The 20,043-nt window shown below is 44.3% G+C and overlaps 1 protein-coding gene and 1 pseudogene across 4 annotated transcripts in view; both read left to right on the top strand.

The window, feature by feature from the left end:
- The window catches only part of RCAN2 (regulator of calcineurin 2), a 272,608-nt gene that overhangs the window by 95,720 nt on the left and 156,845 nt on the right, over positions 1 to 20,043 (top strand). The window lies entirely within an intron of this gene.
- Positions 505 to 2,659, top strand: LOC102953312 (annotated as a pseudogene).

The following is a 20,043-nucleotide window of genomic DNA, read 5'->3' as shown; positions in this document are numbered from 1 at the left end:
GGTGTTTAATACAATGTCTGTGAAGAAGAAAAATGTAGTTGAGGTGCCAAATAATATCGCGACCAACTTTGCAACTGGATCCACTTCTCGGTTAGTGACATGCTGTTGGGAGTGTCAGTGTTAAGTGACATCTTAGTGCCCTGAGTTTATGTAGCTTCTAAAGGTACTGTGTTCATGCATAAGGAATGTTTGGGTTTTTTAAATATTGATTTATTTTTGAGAAAGAGACAAAGTGCAAACAGAGGAGGGGCAGAGAGAGAGGAAGACACAGAATCCGAAGCAGGCTCCAGGCTCTGAGCTGTCAGCGCAGAGCCCGACGCGGAGCTCGAACTCGTGAACCATGAGATCATGGCCTGAGCCAAAGTCGGACGCTTAACCGACTGAGCCACCCAGGTGCCCCGGAATGTTTTTGGTTCTAGAACAGTATTTCTCAAACCCGAGCAGTGTGCAGACACGTGGAAAAGGAAAACAAAATGTCTAGACTTCAATTTAATAGTTTTCACAATGTGCTGCCTGAGTGAATACAACACAAAGCTAAACAGGCACAGGGTGTCCATGAACGCCATGCTGGCTCTCCAGATTGTGCTGAGCAGGGACCACACGGAAGCAACTCTACCTAAGGGCCCTGCAGTGGGCGTTGATCTTGGCACCACCTGCTCTTGTGTGGGTGTCTTCCGGCACAGGAAAGTGGAAATGATCAGGGAAATCAAACCACCCCAAATTATGTCACCTTTAGTGACACCAAACCATTGATTGATCCGGTCGCAATGAATCCCAGCAACACGGTTTTTGATGCCAAGCACCTGATTGGACGTAGATTCGACGATGCTGTTGTCCAGTCCGATAGGAAGCATTGGCCCTTCATGGTGGTGAATGATGCTGGCAGGCCCAAAGTCCAAGCAGAATACAAGGGAGAGACAAAACTGTTTCTATCCAGAAGAGATGTCCTCTCTGGGTTTGACAAAGATGAAGGAAATTGCAGAGGCCTACCTCGGGAAGACTGTTCCCAAGGCGGTTGTCACAGTACCTACTTACTTCAGTGGTGCTCAGCGTCAAGCTAGCAATGATGCTGACCTGTTGCTGGCCTCAGTGTACTCAGATGCTGTGGCTGTTGCTTATGGCTTAGACAAAAAGGTTGGAGCTGAAAGGAATGTGCTCATCTTTGACTTCGGAAGTGGCGCTTTTGATGTGTCAGCTCTCACTATTGAAGAGGGGATCCTTGAGGTCAAATCTACATCTGGAGACACCCACTTAGGTGAAAAAGACTTTGACAACCGAATGGTCAACCATTTTATTGCAGAGTTCAAGTGTAAATGTAAGAAGGACATCAGCGAGAACAAGAGGGCAGTCCGTCACCTCCATACTGCTCGCAGATGTGCTAAGCATATACTTTCTTCCAGCACCCAGGCCAGTGTTGTTTTTTTTTTTTTTAATTTTTTTTAACGTTTATTTATTTTTGAGACAGAGAGAGACAGAGCATGAACGGGGGAGGGGCAGAGAGAGAGGGAGACACAGAATCGGAAGCAGGCTCCAGGCTCTGAGCCATCAGCCCAGAGCCCGACGCGGGGCTTGAACTCACGGACCACAAGATCGTGACCTGAGCCGAAGTCGGACGCTCAACCGACTGAGCCACCCAGGCGCCCCCCAGCACCCAGGCCAGTATTGAGAGTGATTCTTTGTATGAAGGAATCAACTTCTATACCTCTATTACTCACGCCCAGTTTGAAGAATTAAGTGCTGACCTGTTCCACGGCACCCTGGACCCTGTAGAAAAAGCCCTTTGGGATGCCAAACTAGACAAGTCTTGGATCCATGATATTGTCCTGGTGGGTGGTTCTATCCATATTCCCAAATTCATAGACTTCTTCAAGACTTCTTCAATGGAAAGGAACTGAATAAGAGCATCAACCCTGATGAGGCTGTTGCTTATGATGCAGCTGCCCAGGCAGCCATTCTTTCTGGAGAAATATCTGAAAATGTTCAAGATTTGCTGCTGTTGAATGTCACTCCTCTTTCTCTTGGCATTGAAACTGGTAGAGGAGTCATGCCTGCCTTATCAAGGGCAATACCACCATTCCTACCCCTTTCCTAAGATTGAAGTCACTTTTGATATTGATGCTAATGGTATCCTTAGGGTCTCTGCTGTGGATAAGAGCACAGGAAAAGAGAACGAGATTGCCATCACAAAGGACAAGGGCTGCTTGAGCAAGGGAGACATTGAGCTCATGGTCCAGGAAGCCGAGAAGTACAAAGCTGAAGATGAGACGCAGTGGGACAAGGTGTCTTCCAAGAATTCACTTGAATCTCACACATTCAACATGAAAGCAACCATTGAAAGTGAAAAACTTCAGGGCAAAATCAACAATGAGGACAAACAGAAGATTCTTGACAAGTGTAATGAAGTCATCAACTGGCTTGATAAGAACCAGACTGCTGATAAGGAGGAATTTGAACATAGCAGAAAGAGCTAGAGAAAGTCTGCAACCCCACCATGACCAAGCTATACCAGAGCGCAGGAGGCGTGCTGGGAGGAATGTTTTGGGGCTTCCCTGGTGGTGGAGCTCCCCCATCTGGTGGTGCCTCCTCTGTGCCCACCATTGAAGAGGTTGATTAAGCCAACCTGAGAATAGGTCTAGCATTGTTCTGCATGAGACGTTTGAAGGACCCAAATTGGTAGCAAATGCCATGGAAGTTTTAAAGTCAAGCTGCTGTAGTAAATAAACTAGGCATCCTTGATACTTGAATATGGAATGTGTGTGCAGGGGAAGGAAATAAACATTGCACTTTAAAAGCACTGTATGGTAAGTGGAAAATGCAATGTCTTAAATAAAACTGTATTTAAAATTGGCACCAAAAATAAAATAAAATAAATAGACACAAAGTCCCTATACTTGTTGCTTTCATATAGGCCAAACATTAAATACAATCAAAACTAAAAACAACCACTATAAAACACTGGCTAATTTAGTGTGACTGATGATATTCTTTGCTAGTTGATTCACTGATCACAATGTGAACTGGGTACTGAATGCTGACTCAAGTTCTTTGGAGTTTGGCATGCCCCATATTCTCCAGGACTTTCTCTCTTGGAAGTTCTGCAAACCCTAATTTGTGCAGCAGGCTGTACAAATACATCTATTACATTTGACTTGTTTCTTTTCTCATTAGTCTGTGAGAATTAGAGTAGCAGCCATGTCAACCTTGCAGACATAAAAATAAATGCCAATATGGGCTCTGGTCATCTGTGATATACCATGATCGTCCAGATGATCCAGAAGATGTCAATATTACTGTGTTAAGGTTGTCATCTGAATGAAAACACCACATTAAACATTCTCATAATAGTAGCCATGGACCACTTTGAATATATCTTTGGAACTCCGTTGACTCACCACAGCTTAGAAACACTGGTTTATACAGAACCTGGGCTTAATATATGAATTACGTTTTTTCATTTTACATTTATTACAAATATAATAGATATTCACTGTAGACATTTCAGAAAATTGAAATAATTCAAAAAATGAAATAAACACTATAATGCCATCATGCAGAGAAAAGGCACCGTTAACATTTAAATATCTTTTGTTTCACTATGCAAATACATGTGTATGCATATTGTTCTGTACCCTATGGAAGAACTTTTTTTCACTTAGCAAAGCACTGAGGGCAGCTTTCCAGATTACTAAATATTCTCCTACAATAACATTTTGATTGCCTTCAATTCATCAATTCTTGGTGTCTGTCAGAATGTTCTTAATTGAATATTTAGATTGTTTCCAGTTTTCTGCCATCATAAATTACGCTGTGATAAATGGGCTTATTCCTGAGTTTTGTTACGCATGAATAATGAGTCTATTTACTTGTGGGATATTGTCCTAGTATTAGAACTCCTACATGAAAGAGAATGCAAAATTTAAAAGATTTGTGCACATACTAATTTTATGAATCAAAGATGTTAAAATAAAGACGTGGTGGTGATAACTCATAGCTGGATGACGACGCATGGCTTAGGTGATTGTGAAAAATGATTGGTTCATTATTGGTACTCTGGGACAGAGAAAGCTGACTTAAAATGAAAACTTTTTAACATCATAGGGCAGTAATTTATTTGCATATAAAGGGCCTATTATTATTGTTTTAAATGAATGAATACATGATTTTTTTTCTTACTTTTTTGGAAATAATTATAAACTCAGAAGAAGTTGCAAAAATAGTACAGAGAGATCCCCTGCACCCTTCCTTCAGCTTTCCCCAGAGGTAGCATGTTACTTAACTATGGTACGTTATCAGAACCAGGATATTGATATTGGGATTATACTATTAACTAGATTATAGAGTTTACTCAGATTTTACCAATTTTTATTTATTTTTTAAATTTTTTTAACGTTCATTTATTTTTGAGAGAGACAGAGCATGATCAGGAGAAGGGCAGAGAAAGAAGGAGACACAGAATTGGAAGCAGGTTCCAGGCTCTGAGCTGTCAGCAAAGAGCCCAGCGCAGGGCTCCAACTCGCCAGTGGTGAGATCATGACCTGGGCTAAAGTTGGACACTTAACCGACTAAGCTACGCAGGTGCCCCAGATTTTACCAAATTTTACATCTATTCACTGTGTGTGTGTGTGTGTATGTGTGTGTGTGTGTGTGTATGTGTGTGTGTTGTTCTATGAAATTGTCTCATATGTGGACATTCTCCTTAGAGAACCGTTCCATCATCACTACACGGGAACTCCCTTCGACGATCCTTTCCGGCCTCCCCTTCCCCTCACCCCCTGGAAATCATTGTTCTGTTCCCCACCTCTATAATTTTGTCATTTTTAGAACATTACATGAATGAAGCCACACTAGGGCATTTGTTGTGAAACACAGTAACTTCAACAAGCCTGGGAATTATGCCCTACGTTTCTGTTTACTCTTTGGCCATCAAGGTTGTTGTAGCTGAGATCAGACGGGAGAGATGTCTCTTTGACATCATTGTAACGAACAAAAATCCCCTAAAAGCTAGAAACGTATTCTATTCAGTTTCGTATCTCTGTCATCCTGGATGATACTCATTATATGTAATAGCCTATACGGAACAATGCCTGAAGCGATCAGAATCGACATGAGCTGTAGATTCATCAGCTTCACCATGCCACCGGACACCCTCGCACCTCAACCCTGCCTGGCACCTCGCACCTCAACCCTGCCTGGCACCTCGCACAGTGCCAGGCAGATGTTGGTATGTCTTAGTCAGCTTGGGCTGCTATCACAAAAATACCATAGATGGGATGGCTTAAACAACAAACAAGTATTTCTGACAACTCTGGAGGCTGCTAAGTCCAAGATCAAGGTGCTGGCAGATCCGGGGTTTGGTGAGGGCCCCCTTCTTGGTTTGCAGATGGTCGTACTCTTGCTGTGTCCTCACATGGTGGAGAGCAGAGACATGGAGCGAGCTCTTGTGTCCCCTCCTTAAAAGGATACTAATCCCATTCATGAGGGCTCCACCCTTTGGCTTATTTCCCAAAGACTTCACCTCCTAATATTATCCTATTTGGGGTGTGGTTTCAAAATATGCATTTTGGGGGGACACAGGCATTGATTCCATGTCGAGGCACCAGATAAATGTCTTTTGAATGAATGAGGCATTATTTTGTCTCTTTTATGGTTCCTCTGGCCCAAATCCCAGAGGTCTGTAGGCCTTCTGTGTGGTGTTCTCACAGCTAAGCAAGAATAAGATGTGCATCCTTTACAATTCTGAACACCATGTTGACAAACCCTGGAGCAGTAACCCTCAGTGCAATGCCGTGGAATAAAGAAATCCAGTCTACGTTTGGTCCTACTGCTTCTACCGACCTTACATTTAATCTTCTCTCGTTAATACAAGTGATTCTAAACCTATGCCCAAGATCCAGACAAGAAACATAGGGAGAGAATGTGGAATTCAATCACGGAGCAAAGACGTTAGGTGAATCTAATTGAGGGGGAAAAGAAACTAGCTGCAACTTGGTTAAAGGAGCAGAATTTCTTCTCCCTAAATTAGGTGATAAAACACTGAAATAAGCGAATGGTAAACATTGGTCTAAGGCATAACTAGAAATATATTCAATATGCAGGGCTCTGAAACTAACTCCAACTGGAAGAACTGGGCATTGGGTCCCCTGCTGACATAGCTCACAGAACTAAACAGTTAGGAAGACACCAGCTTGTTCATCTGGAATCTGGGTAGAATCAGCTTTGAAACACAGTGCCCGGATCCCATGGCTAGATACTGAATTTGACAGATAAATGTGTCACGGTCCTGAATCTTTGACCCAGAGAACATGGCACCCCTGGCGGGTAAATGTTTCTTCCCAAATTGGGAAAATGACTTTACAACCCACGGAAGATGCTAAAGGAAGCAGAGAGATGATGAAATGAGCCAACCTCCATAGCCCTAATGCTTCTCTGCTAAGTTTAGGAATGCATCTTGCCATCAGTTTTATTTGTGGTTAGACGCTATTAAAGGTGTTGGAAATGGTCTGACATAATATTGCAGAATTAGCCTTGAAGTTTGATTTGAAATGTGTAATTAATATTAGACGTATTAGTTTATTTCGAGAGGAGTACACTACCTTGATTACATACGTACATTGTTTTTTTACCTATTTAAGAGCTCAGCCTCGAGCACAGCTGATTCTTCCCCGTTGTAGCATTTTCTCCATCTGGTTCTCAGGATCCTACCTTGCCCGAGGCCTGTGCTATAGCCGCTTTGCTGATTTGTCTTCCTCTGTTCAACCTCAAGTTGGAGTGCTCAGACTCAGCCTTGGCTCTACCTTTCCACTCTCCCTAGCCCCATCCCATCTCACAGCGTAAACACCACGGATGCACTGGTGACCCTCCAATGCACGTATCTGACCTGGTTCTCTGTTCTGAGATCCCAAATTGGATCTTCGTCTGCTCTTTGGCATCCCTGCTCCCGTCAAGGCCTCGCAAACCTTGTAGACCTAAGCCCAATTCATGACCCATACCACCGCCACCCTATCACGACCCCTGGCAGTTTCTTTCCCTTAAGGGTTCCCCATCTCAGGAGATAGCAAGAAACTCTTCCTTTTAGTTGTTCACACCGACATTCTTACAGTCATCCATGACTCTTCCCTTTTTCTCATGAGGCACAACCAGTCTTATCAGGGAATGCGTTCGCTGCTTCTTCAAAGCACGTGATTACTACCATTTCCATTTCCACTATCTCCACTGCTTCTACCCTGGTGGATCCACACCACCATCATCTCTTACCTGGATTACTGCGACTGCCTATTAGATAGTCTTCCTTTTTTGCTCTAGTCCCCACACATGAATGAAGGAGATCCTGTTTAAAAGGTAAGGCAGATCCCGTCTCCCCAATGCTCAAAACCCTCCGCCGGCTCCCATTTCATGAAAGATAAAAGCGAAAGTCTTACAGTATCCCACAAGGCCCCATGTGACCTACTTTTTATATAGAAAATGTAAAAGGAAAAGGAAAATAGAGGGCATGAATAAAAAGTGTAGCAGTCTCTCAGGCAGCGAAGAACTTCCACTTATCTATTGAGATCCTGAAGAATCAGTTATACATAGCCCATATCTATAATAAGAAATCTCCAACGTGAGTCTGAATGTCCTGACTTTTGGACCAGTTTTTATCCATTGGACTGTGTTCAATAATTCTACCACACCCTGCTTTTATTCTTCTAGCATGGCCGGCCACATTTTGAACTAATAAGTCATAAATGTGGAACTGGCATAGGCACTAATGAAAAGTAATGCAGGGCTTATTCAGCACATTTTAATTTACGCAAATGCCAAATCGTAGAAGCTCCGCTGACGTCTCTCGGTTAAGACCTGTGTATAAAGAACTTATTTCGGAACCTTTTTGTCTAGATTTACTGCTGCTGACGAATAGAGTTCTTGAATTCTAGGGTGCTCAGCACCTGTCAAGGACTTAAATCTGATCACTGCTAATAACAACAGTGTATCACTTCCTTACCAAACAAGAGAAGCATCAGCTATTGTTAGAACAACGCATCCTTTTGAATAGACCCTGCAGGGCATTGTCACAAAGCGTGAGCCGTGGAGGGGTGACTGGTGTGGCTCAGCTTTCAAACATAAGTCATCTTGCATGTTAGTTATCATTCAGACTTGAAAACACAGGCCTAAGGACTTACGTTTCCACAGCATTCAGGCATGTTCACCTGGAGCGAGATTTGCTGATTTACTCTGAAAGTGTGCTCACAGTGTTGGCCACGCTGGTGGTTGCAGGCAGGGTGGGGAAGAGGTGAGGAGAAGCTGGGCCCTGGGAGACTGGGGAGAAAACAGGCAGGTGGAAGAGAAAATGTAGGAGGCTCCACTGACCACCACAAACTAGATGAATTCAAACCAACTAAAACAAAACGTAAAAAGAAAGAAAGAATTCAGAAGAGGCTCCAAGAGGCAAGAAAAAAGGTAGTAAGTGGCCAGGCATTCTGTGGAGAAGCCAGTAAGTGCCAGAGAAGGGAGGCAAGAGAAAGGAGAAGCAGGAGGGTAGGGAAATGGATAATGTAGGAGAGGGCGGAGAGAACCATCCTTTTAGGAGCTAGCTGTGATGCTTCCTTTTCCTGGCAATCGGGGGCAGGGTTCAAGTATTACATGCTAAAAAGGCGATCTGTTCCTTCGTCAGAAATCCAAGTAGTCCAAGTATGGTGTATGGAAAGTTCTGTGTACTGACACCAGCATCCATAAGAAATGCCCTTCACCTCACCATTTCCTTTGGGACAGAAAGTCTGACGAAAAGGGGTAGTAGCCACGTTTTTATTGAGCAATTACTACATGCCACTTGCTGCACTGAGTGCTCCGTTTGCGTGATCTCAGTGAATTCTTACAGCGCCACGAGGCAATAAATGTCATTATCCCCGTTGTCACAGGAGTCGGAACTGGCAGTGAGAGAAAGTTGCCCACAGCTAGTCCGAGCCGTGGCTTTAAATTCATGGACATCGGCTCCCAAACCCCACACTTAAACAAGTGTAGTAAATGGTGATACGTAACACATTGAAACACTATTAGGAAGAATTTCAAGGTCATCTGGTTCCATTGTCAAATTCCGGGCTGTCAACTCTTTCAGGCTGATGATGGGATTTTTAATGGTCTGTTGCAAAGTTAGAAAAATAAAGCCATTATTATGAAATTTTAATATCACCAAGTTTACTTAGAGCATTTTTTTAAATGTTTATTTATTTTTAAGAGACGGAGAGACAGAGTATGAGTGGGGAAGGGGCAGAGAGAGAGCGTGAGACACAGAATCCGAAGCAGGCTCCAGGCTCTGAGCTGTCAGCACAGAGTCCAATGCGGGGCTCGAACCCACCAGCCGTGGGATCAGGACCTGAGCCAAAGTCGGACGCTCAACCGACTGAGCCACCCAGGCGCCCCTCTTAGAGAATTTCTTATTCTGATAGTGTGTCATTCTTTTTTCATAAGTCTCTAAAACAATGACCTTTCTTTAATGAAAATATGTTAATGATGGTTGGGTTTCTATTCATATATGTAGAAATATAAATACTTGGTGACCCTGTGTTGCCACCTGCCATGTTTCAAGTTGTACTTGTCTAGGAAATCCAAAGCTCTAGGGACCACTGATCCAGTTTTAACCTATACTTGGGAATTCCCCACAACATCCCTGAAAGATAGCCACACAGGTTTTTTGGGTTTTTTTCCATATTTCCAATGATAGAATTCACTACTTTTTCTAATGTTTATTTATTTATTGAGAGGGAGAGAGGGCTAGCACATGCAAGAGGGGAAGGGGCAGAGAGAGAGGGAGAGAGAGAGAATCCAAAGCAGGCTCCACACTTTCAGCGCAAAGCCCAGCACTGGGCTCAATCCCATGAACCATGAGATCATGACCTGAGCCAACTTTAAGAGTTGAACGCTCAACCGACTGGGCCCCTCAGGTGCCCCAAGAATTCACTACTTTTTCACAGAGTCCCTGCTCTATTGGGAAAATTTTCTTCCTTTTATTGAATTACAGTCTGTCTTTATCTCATTAATGGAACAACAAAGAATAAGCATATCCTACTAGATTTGAAGGCAAATGTGTGAGGCACCCATCACCCATACTTTCCTCCTTCCAATACTTGCATATTGGCTGTCTTACCCATCACGCACTAGATGCCGCTTCATGAAAGCAGAGAGACCCTTTCCCTAGCGCCTAGGATGGTGCCTGGCGCAGAAGAGGTAAGCAACCAATATTTGCAAAATGAGTACTTTGTAAATGCAGACATTCGATAAATATCTGCTGAATTTAATAATACAGCTAATCATCATCTACTTGACGGCACTTTAAATTTTATTTTAATTTTTTTTTACCTTTGATTTATTTTTGAGAGACAGAGCATGAATGAGGGAGGTGCAGAGAGAGGGGGAGACACAGAATCCAAAGCGGGCTCCAGGCTCTGAGCGGTCAGCACAGAGCCCGACGCAGGACTCGAACCCACGAACTAGGAGATCATGACCTGAGCCGAAGTCGGACAGTTAACCGACTGAGCCACCCAGGTGCCCCAGCGCTTCAAATTTTTAATGGTTGAAGTCAGCTTTCATGCCCCCAGTAAGTCTTCTTTCTTTTTCCAGACTAAGAATGACCAATCCCCTGAGTTGCTTCCCCCGTGATAGTTTTTAGGCTCTTGCTGGTGTTCTGCCTTTGCACCACCCCAGAGCGTAAGTGGAGTTCCCAAAGCTTTGCCTGAACACCGGAAGCAGGGCACCATGGGGCTTTGCCACGGCCAGCTCCAAAGGGTGTGTTTCCGCTCTGACCTTCATAACACGGCTGAAGCCTGTGTTGTTTAGGTCACGTTATATGGTTATCTATTTAGGGTATGCTTGAGACATCTCCTGAATCCTTGTTACATTTCTTTTTATCAGGTAAAAATGTCTAGCTTCGGGCAACACTTAACATCTATCCCCTTTACATTTCATATTGGTTTTTGACCTATAATTTAGCCTATTGAAAGCCTTTTAAATGTTGATTTTTCATTCCTTCATTCACTCAAACCATTGGTTAGTGAGCATGTACAACCCAGCAGGACCCATCTTCAAAGCCTCCCTCCTCTCTACCTTAGTGTCCGCGGTGAGCACAATAAACACGTATTCTTTGTATCGTCATTCCCCTGACCTGCCACAGTCCTCTGGGTTGACGTCTTCTCATAATCAATACTCTCGTGATCGGTAGTTTAATGAGCTATAAATCCTCCAGCTTCCGCTGTCATGTAGCCCCTGCTGTCCTCGGGATAGAAAGAGAACCTCGTCCAGGGTTTTGTTAGCTCATGCTCTCAAGATTTGAAATGTATCCCCGGGAGCAGAGTAGATTGCCCTCTGAAGAAGGAAAGAGATGGCCACGTGGTCTGCTGCACAAGTCAGCCTCATAAGCGAAGACGCCCGCCCTGGACATGCATAGCTTCCGGCAGAGCTGGGAGCCGTGACTCTTCCCAAATGCTGTGGGCTGAGGCCATCAATTCTCTTGCACCAGCCCTGCCCTGCCCTTCCCGTCCATCAGCCGCAATTCAGCAGCCACATCTCCGGGGAACCCTTTCATGCCGGGTACTGTCCCCACACCAGCCCCGCGCCGGGCCTGCGTGTCACAAACAAGGAAACTGAGGCACAGGGCAGTTGTGAAACTTGCCCAAGTCTGGGAGTTGGAGAAACGGAGCTGGAGTGTGGACCAGGCTGCCGGAGCCCATAGAACCTACCCCTCCCCTCTGCCATAGGAGCTGTGGTTTCAGAGCCTGGCTGGCCTTTGCCTCGCCTTCCTTTGCTCAGGGCTGTTCCGAAAGACTCTCTCGTTCCCCTCACCATGCATTTGGCTGCCATGACATCCAAACACTCTACTGTGTACTTCACGTACATGGGCTCACTCAGCTGCAGACGAGGGAGCTCTTATTATTCTGTTTATAGATCAGGACACAGAAAGAGGGAAGTAACTTTCTCAACATCAGTATGCTTCCAAAAATGTATCTCACTGCTTCAGGGCCCTATTTACTCTGCTTCTATCTACCCACTTCTGAGTTCTCTAGACGAAGTCGTTCCCAACCCTCTGCTGACGACATTCCCTGAGAGTCTAGTAATCTTCACAGAAACATGGTTAAGGGGATTCAACTGGACTTCTGTAAAGCAGTGGAAGTTTATAGTAACCAGTTTTTTTTTTCGTTTGTTTGTTTTTGCTTGACTTTAATGATAACAGGTCAAACACTAAACATAAACGCATTACGTAAAAAAACTTCAAAAGAAGATAGGAGAGCTCCAAATGTCACTTTCCATAGGGAACCTACCTGTAGTCATGCTTTATGCAAAGGTTGGATTTTTCTATTTGGAGAGGCTTAGCCCTGGGGTTTGAATCTGTGTTCTAGAATGATCACAAGTACAGTGGGAACATTATCCTTCTCATACAGTATATTTGGTGCTCCATTTGCCTTTGATTTATAAAATAGTAACAGTTTTGAACCAAGTTGTCCCAGGTGGGACTCGAAATAATTTCACATTATAGTCAGGGGCACAGAGTTCACCTTCTCTGCCTGTCCTGAGTCCTCTTCAAGATTCTTCCATTTCACTGAGATCATTCTCTGATATCAACTGCCTTGAAAACCCCCTCTGGTTTCCCTGGGATCATATTTTCAACCGTTTTGCTTATAACATCGAGCACACGCTTAACATTTAATTACTTGAATCAGAATTAGTTCAGAGTGTGGTCTGGTCAACTTTCAGTTTTATTTGGTCTCAGTTAGTGATGGTACTTGTTCACCTCTCTTTATTCTTAGCATTTCATAAGGTAAAGGACCATCGAGGTGGATGTTTGACAGAAGCACTTTTTTTTTTATTATTATGTGACAGGAACTTTGCCGTCATCCTGTTATCTTGCATTCCCAAATCATCTGACCCGGTAGTGATAGAGGCTCCTTGGCAATCTCAGTACCCACTTGAAATATTGCTCCTTCACAACATGGCAGCCTAGGGGCGCCCGGGTGGCTCAGTCATTTGAGCGTCTGACTTCGGCTCAGGTCATGATCTCACGGCTGGTGAGTTCAAGCCCTGCATCGGGCTCTGTGCTGATGGCTCAGAGCCCGGAGCCTGCTTTGGATTCTGTGTCTCCCTCTCTCTCTGCCCCTCCCCTGCTCATGCTCTCTCTCTCTCTGTCAAAAATAAACACTGAAAAAATTAAAAAAAAAAAAAAAGAACATGGCAGCCTAATTGAAGGCATGAGTCTGAGACTCAATGGAGATAATAGGTGGAGAACATTGGTGAGTCCTGAGTAGACTCGGGAAGGCTATAAAGCCACTATCTTGTTTTCTTTGCATTCACAAGCCACATAGGACAACGAGCTCTAGAACAGCTACGTAAGGTGCAGCACACACACACTGTGCACTGGGCGTGATACCACAAGCACAGAGATGCATCACACGGGATGGAACCTGGAGGAGGTAAGGATGGGCTCATGGGGAGGCTGGTACCCAGGCAGATCACTTCACTATCATCAATGCCAAGGGAGCATCGAGGCGAGGGGGGCTGAGGTTCCAGGGACCCTTCCTGAGGGAAATAATTGCTAAGCTGCATCTTAAAGAGTAAGAGGAAAGAGGAAAAGCACATTCCAGTGAGAGGGAACAGCAGGAAGAAAACTGAGGAAGCCTAGAACAGCAGGCTGAGTGCAAATGGCTGTAAAAATTTTGCTATCGACACAGTGCGGAGAAGGAGCCAGGAGAGACCTGAGAGAAGTCTTGCCCTGGGGGTTCGCACGGAATCTGGCTTGCCTTCCCCCTGCAGAGTCCAGACTGCATCCCGTAGCCACAGGGAAACTTTGAAATTATTTGTTCTCTTAAATAATTAGTATTTGCCTGATCTTAGTCTTCCGCTCTTTTTTGTGTTTTTTTTCTCACGTTCCCCCAAAGTTGCTCACAAATTTTTCTGCTTCTAGAGCTTTGCCTCATTTGCATATCTTCATCCTGTCTTGCATCCCTACCTCATCCTGTCAATCGTGCTCTGCTCTCTCCAGCCTGAATATTATTTATAGCGATAGACGAGTTGCAAATCAGGAGTAGGGCAATGGTGCCTCTTCCATCGAATGCGATTCCTGGGATGTGGCGGTTTCTCCGATGCGTTGCCCAGTTCCCCTTCCTGTGGATTTGTACCTCTCCTCTGTATTTTCCTTGGGTTGGAATTGGCCTCCTGTGGTTGAGTACACTTATAAAAATGCTTTTGGAGCAAAGTGATTGGTAGGAAAAGCTTGAGCCCAAAAGCCGGAGAAACCTAGAGATTCTTTCTGTGGTCTTTATGATAATGTTTTATTATGGAAAATTTCAAACACGTACAAAGTAAACAACATGTGTGATGAACCCTGTCATCCAGCTTCAGCCATTACCAGGGCTCTGCCATTCTTCTTCTCTCCATGACTCTACTCACTCCTCATGCTTCGCAAGATGTTTTTTTCAAGTGCTTTATTTGCGAGGTAAAATCTACATGCAGGGTAACGCGGAATCTTAACTAGAGTTTAGACGAACGTGTATACATGTGTGTGTCCCATTCCCCTTTTACCATAGAGACCACTTCTCCAGCAGGCTCCCTTGTATGACTTCCCAGTTAATCTCCCCATCACCAAGAGGCCAGCACTGTTTGCCTTATTTCACCATTGATAAGTTTTGCCCATTCTAGAAGTTCATATAAATGGAACCCTATAATATATGTTGTTTTTGTGCGGGGCCTCAATTGTTCACCATCTTCTAATGGGCTTGGCTTTGAATTTCTCTTTTTAGTGCCTGTATGTCGTTGGATGAGTTATGTAGCCTCTTTGAGACTCAGTTCCCTTTTCTAGAAAACAGAGTAACAGTGATAAAAATTAACAAAAATTAAATGGGCTTTAAGATAATAGAAGTGTCCTCTCTAATGCAAACTAATGCTAATTATGCTGCACCCGAGATGTGGGAATGTGGTCACTTTCAGGGTTTACTTCTTGTCTGCAAAGATAGATAGTCCATATTTGCTCATTTTCCACTGATAACTGCTTGTCTTCAAATATGATACCTGGATAGGCGTAATATATCGGTCAGCATCCAGGCAGGAAAACATCTCACACCAGATAGTTCAACAGAAGGAATTTAACGCTGGGAACTGGTTGCAAGGTGTTTGTAGAACTGAAGAAGCCATGAGACAAACTGGAAATTAACGAAGCAGGAATCTAGCAGCACTCTCAGGGCTGAAGGGCCATGTGGAAGACTTGGTGTCCCCTGTCCCCCCAGAAGTAGGGCCTGTGGCAGGTCCTAGAACCTCCTAGAAGGCTGCTGGGAATATGGAGAAGATGCTTTCACTGCCAGGGATACCTCCTAAAGCCGAGGTGGGGGAAGGTGTGGAGGTAGACCTTCCCCTTCCTCTTGTACCCAGTCTCCTGTTAATGTACCCGGTGCCTAGGGAGCCTGGGAAAGAGTGGCAGGAATCAGTGATCCACACTGACTCCGCAGCAGAGTAGGGAAGTCAGGGATCAACAGGAAAATGATCAGCACATGTAGGCAGAGAGAGAGAGAGAGGAGAAAACATACGCAGAGATACTTAAGAAAATTGCACTCAGTGATAATTAACATTGTGGTAATTCTTACCTTCCCGTAGTACTGACCAATAGAATTTTCTGCGATGATGGCAATAGTCTGTACCTGCTCTGTCCGGTAAGGTACACATTAGCCACATGTGGTTACTGAGTTCTTAAGAAGTGGCTAGTACAAGAGAGGAACGGAATTTTTCACTTTTATTTCACTTTAATTGATTTAAATTTAAATAGCTGGCTAGTGGCCACCATATTGCCCAGCACAGCTTATGGACTATCATGCATTCATTAGTTCATATGTATATTCAGTAAGCACATTTTGAGTTGGGGGACCCGGACACCATGTTAGGAACTAAGAACACCCAGCAGACTGGACCTGTGCTTCTAACCTTGAGGAACTCAAACTTCTCTGGTCCGGCCAGAAAAGTTTAAGAGGTGGAGTCAAGAGTTATTCCCTTGAGAAGGTGTGAGGGCGAGAGAAGAGGAAACATCAAACTGGCTGCCAGTGGGCCTTTGCCTCCACTGTGTCTGACTCCTGGAAAGCCTTCCCCTGCCACTCCTCTTCTCTCAGCCCGTCCTTCCTGATTCTCCTCTCTTCAAGGCACACTTCCAAGGCCTCCTCCTCCACGGAGTCTTCCCCGGTTGCTTCTCTGAGGCGTCTAAAATAAACTCCTCTCGTGTTTTGTCTCCACTCTGGCCGCTTTCATCATGTTCTACTTTGTGTTCGAATTCTTGCTCTAGGCTTGTTTCTCTCTCCGACCAGCTTCCTGACGAGAGGACTTAGGTTGGTTCTGTTCTTTGTCCCAGATAGCACTTAGTACCACACGTAGTAAGTATATTGAAGATTCTCTGTACTGCTTGAAGACTGTTGGGAACCCAGTCTTCAATTTCTTCCCCTGTAGCTGTTGAAGGGTGAACGAATTACCCTATAAACCCAAGTCCACCATCTAGAGGCCATGAGAAGTAACTTCATGCTGAACCTGTCAAGGAGAGGCTTCTCTTTCTCAGGCTGGTTCTTTGGGTTTTGTTTGTTTGTTGGCTTATTTGCTTGTTTTCCTGACATGTTTCCAGGAAACAACTGTAATGAAAAATCTGCTTTCCATTTCCGTATACAAACCAGTCAGTTCATCTACAATTAGAATTTATTTTGACATGTTAGCCTACACTACTTTCTATGTGGTCTTACTTTGCTTACAAAACACAGGAATCTTACAAAAACACAGGATGACTATAGCAGTATTTAAACCAAATCATGCCCTGGAGCACTTTTATTAATAGACGCGCCCAAGACCGGCCGTGTGATGTCTCTACACTCACCGGGGGTTGGTTTTGCTGGGTTTGCATCGTTCCCACGTGTGCCACCAGATTTGCTTGAGGACAAATTGAGTTGCTGTCATTCTTCTGGGAATTGTTATCTTTGGCTCAAGGGGGGAGGTTTCTGTCCCACCACGGCTTCCTGAGGACTCCAGGGCTTAGCTGAATGGAGTTTCCATGACTGAAGCTGGAGAGTAGCCGGAGGACAGACATGGCATTTCGATCGGGAGCTCTTGCCATGTGGGAGGTACTGTTCTGGATAGGGGGTTGGGTTTTTCACAAAGAATATAATTTAATACTCCCAGTCACCTTGTGAGAAAGGGACTAGTAGTATTCCCAGTTTACAGATGCACAAATCAGAACTTGGAGAAGTTCAACGAATCGTCCAAGGTGTAAATTTTAACCATTGGGAGCAAGTCTGGTGCCCAAAAGACCCTGTCCTTAACCACATCACCATCTTGTGTCCCACATGAGCATATAAAAACTGGAAAGCACGTGTCAGAAAACATGAGCCAATGCCTCAGGAGGTATTTACCTGGTAGGGTAGTTGCTGCAGCCAGGAAAGCCACTGAAGACATGACTTTGCCAGGTAAGATACAAAGTGCCAAAGAGTTTGGATAGGGCAGCTGTATGCTGTCACCTCGGATCCAAGGTGAGCAGGTAGGAACAGGATGCAGTGACCTTGACTGAAGTTTAATTGTTGGACTGTGGCCACAGGAAAGAGGAGAATTCCTGTACAGACTGAGCTTTCCTTTGTGAAATATTTTATGTTTAATAGCATCAATAACCATTTTAGGAAACCCACTGCAAATAAAAATCCTTGCCTGTGAGGTGGAACTGTAATATACAGTAGGATTACTATATAAAGGCTCAGTACCCTAAAACCCAATCCAGCTTGTATTTCTGTCTCCAGTCTGTTTTTGTGGAATGGGAGACAGCTCATCTCAGGTTCATTCTCACTGGATTGCTGTATTTTCACCCCTCCTTCCGTTTGTAGAGTCCAATTCTAGGAACTAGGAAAAACAAAAGCAGCAGATAAGACACCTCAACTAGAAGAGCAGGTGCTAAGAACTGGGAGGTGATACCCAGAGAGAGCAGAGGGACTTGTCCAAGGTCGGCCCGTTCACTTGTTGTAGCGCTGGGATTAGAATTCAGGCTTCCTGACTGTTCAAGCCTCTTCCCATTGTTTTATCTGCCTCTTGGGATTGTTCTCTTTGCTGTTGCTAGCACAGAAATCCAAACAGCGGAACATCATGTATCTTTCGGACTTAAGTCTTTTCTGGAATGAGAGGGGGTAGGGTAGTCATATGTATACTTCATTGAATATTTCAGGGTTTTTTGTACCTTGCCATGTTACATTGTGAACGGACTGAGAACATAGCTTGGGGGCCTCCAGGGACAAGAGACCCGAGGTAGGAAACACGGTGAGTATGGTTTTCTTGTATCGTTTTTCCAGGCACAGAAGTGCCGTCCTACACGTCTAGCGTCTAGCGTATTTATTTTCTCTTATTATAAATTCTTGCTCTGCTAATTAACTTCTGTGCCACTTGTGATTTTATTCTTATTTAAAATAACTAACATATATGTAGTACCTTATAGTTTTTGAAACCTGTTTACATGTACTCTCTTTACCTCTTCTTGTCGACACTGCTAAACAAAAAGGACAGGTACACTCGATCCCTACTTGGCAGATCGGAAATTGAATTACTAAACCAGGACTCAGTTCTCTTTACTCCTAGACCAGTGTTTATGCTGAACCTTTCCAAGAATGCCCACTTCCTGCCCTGAAGTGGGTTTCGGAATCCTTTAGAAGACTCATTAAAACACAGACAGGGCAGGGGGGGCATCTCCAGAGTCTCTGATTCAGTAAAAGTCTGGGGTGGGATCCGAGAATTCACTTTTCTAACACATTCTTAGGGGAGGCACTTGCCGCTGATCCAGAGACCGTACCTTGAGAAGCGCTGCTCTGCAGCTTGGCCGTAACGCCTCTGAACACTTGGCATGTAATCAATCCCTCAACTGCTGAATACTGAAGTCCACAAAGCTCTGAACACTGGACGTTTTTTTCTGAAGGTTGGCGCGGTCTCGCTTGGCAGTAAATCCTGACCTGCGCTGAGGTGAGGCTGCTTCGTTTTCTTTACCCCTTGGTGTGACTGCTCATACAGTTTACCGCAGAAGCGGTAACATACTAGATTACAGGGGATGTCCCACGACTTTGTGGGGTGGGGGCGTTCTCTCTCAGACCCACCATAATTCCTTTTAGAATCTGAAAAACTCCGAAACCCAAAACACATCTAGTGCCAACGATTTCATAGAAGGGACTAAAAATGTGTACTAACCTGACAAGAGGGATCGTATTCTTCGCCTTTGATGTTGCAAAAGTGCCATTTTTGGGTAGCCCCGGAAGCGTACACATTTGAACGCAATACATACCTTTTGAGGCATCCTTTTGGAAGATTGTCTTCAAAAGCTTCTGTTTTTCGGCTGCCGAAATGCTGCTGCGTGCTGAGCTAGCTACAAGAAAAAGTGTTGAGCAGCCCTTCCCGCAGATACCTGGGCAAGTCCCAAGGACACAGTGATCTGAAATGAGTATTTCCTGCAGCTTAATTCCATTTAATAGGGACACCATCAATAACAACATTCACGCTTATGACCATACTTCCTCTAAAGCTTTGCTTTTCTACCTGGGAATGAAATGCCATTAAGGCTGCAGTTCAGGCTAAGGGGGAAGGAGAGGAGAGCTTAGTATTTTTATTTAATAATGAGTCAGGCTTAAATCATGAGACAATTATTCAGATCCCTCAAACATCATTTCATTTAAATGAGAATGCTTCTTTGACCTATTATAAAACCATAAAAATCACATTCATCAGGAAACATGAACCCACATAATAACGGGATTACCTGAAATTGCCTCAGCTAAAATGAGTTACAGAGAAAAAATATTTGCAACCTTCACAATCCATTTATCTGGAGTTTATAGTTTGGTGTTGTGTTCCCACAATCACTGAGCTGATGTAAATTGCGGTCCCTGGCCATGCTTTCCAGAACCCCCCTGTCTCTTGGATGGTGCTCTCGAGACTCAGAGCAGCACCATTTTAATCATTTTCGGAGACTGGTATCTCGTGTCCAGAGTGTGGTGCCCGGAAGCATCAGCCTCTTATCCCCAGTGGCAAGGAGGCTCTTTG

Source organism: Panthera tigris, chromosome B2, assembly GCF_018350195.1.
Source record: "Panthera tigris isolate Pti1 chromosome B2, P.tigris_Pti1_mat1.1, whole genome shotgun sequence".
Taxonomy (NCBI): Eukaryota; Metazoa; Chordata; class Mammalia; order Carnivora; family Felidae; genus Panthera; species Panthera tigris.
Note: the sequence above shows the minus strand (reverse complement) of the source record. Positions and strands in the feature narration are given on the sequence as shown.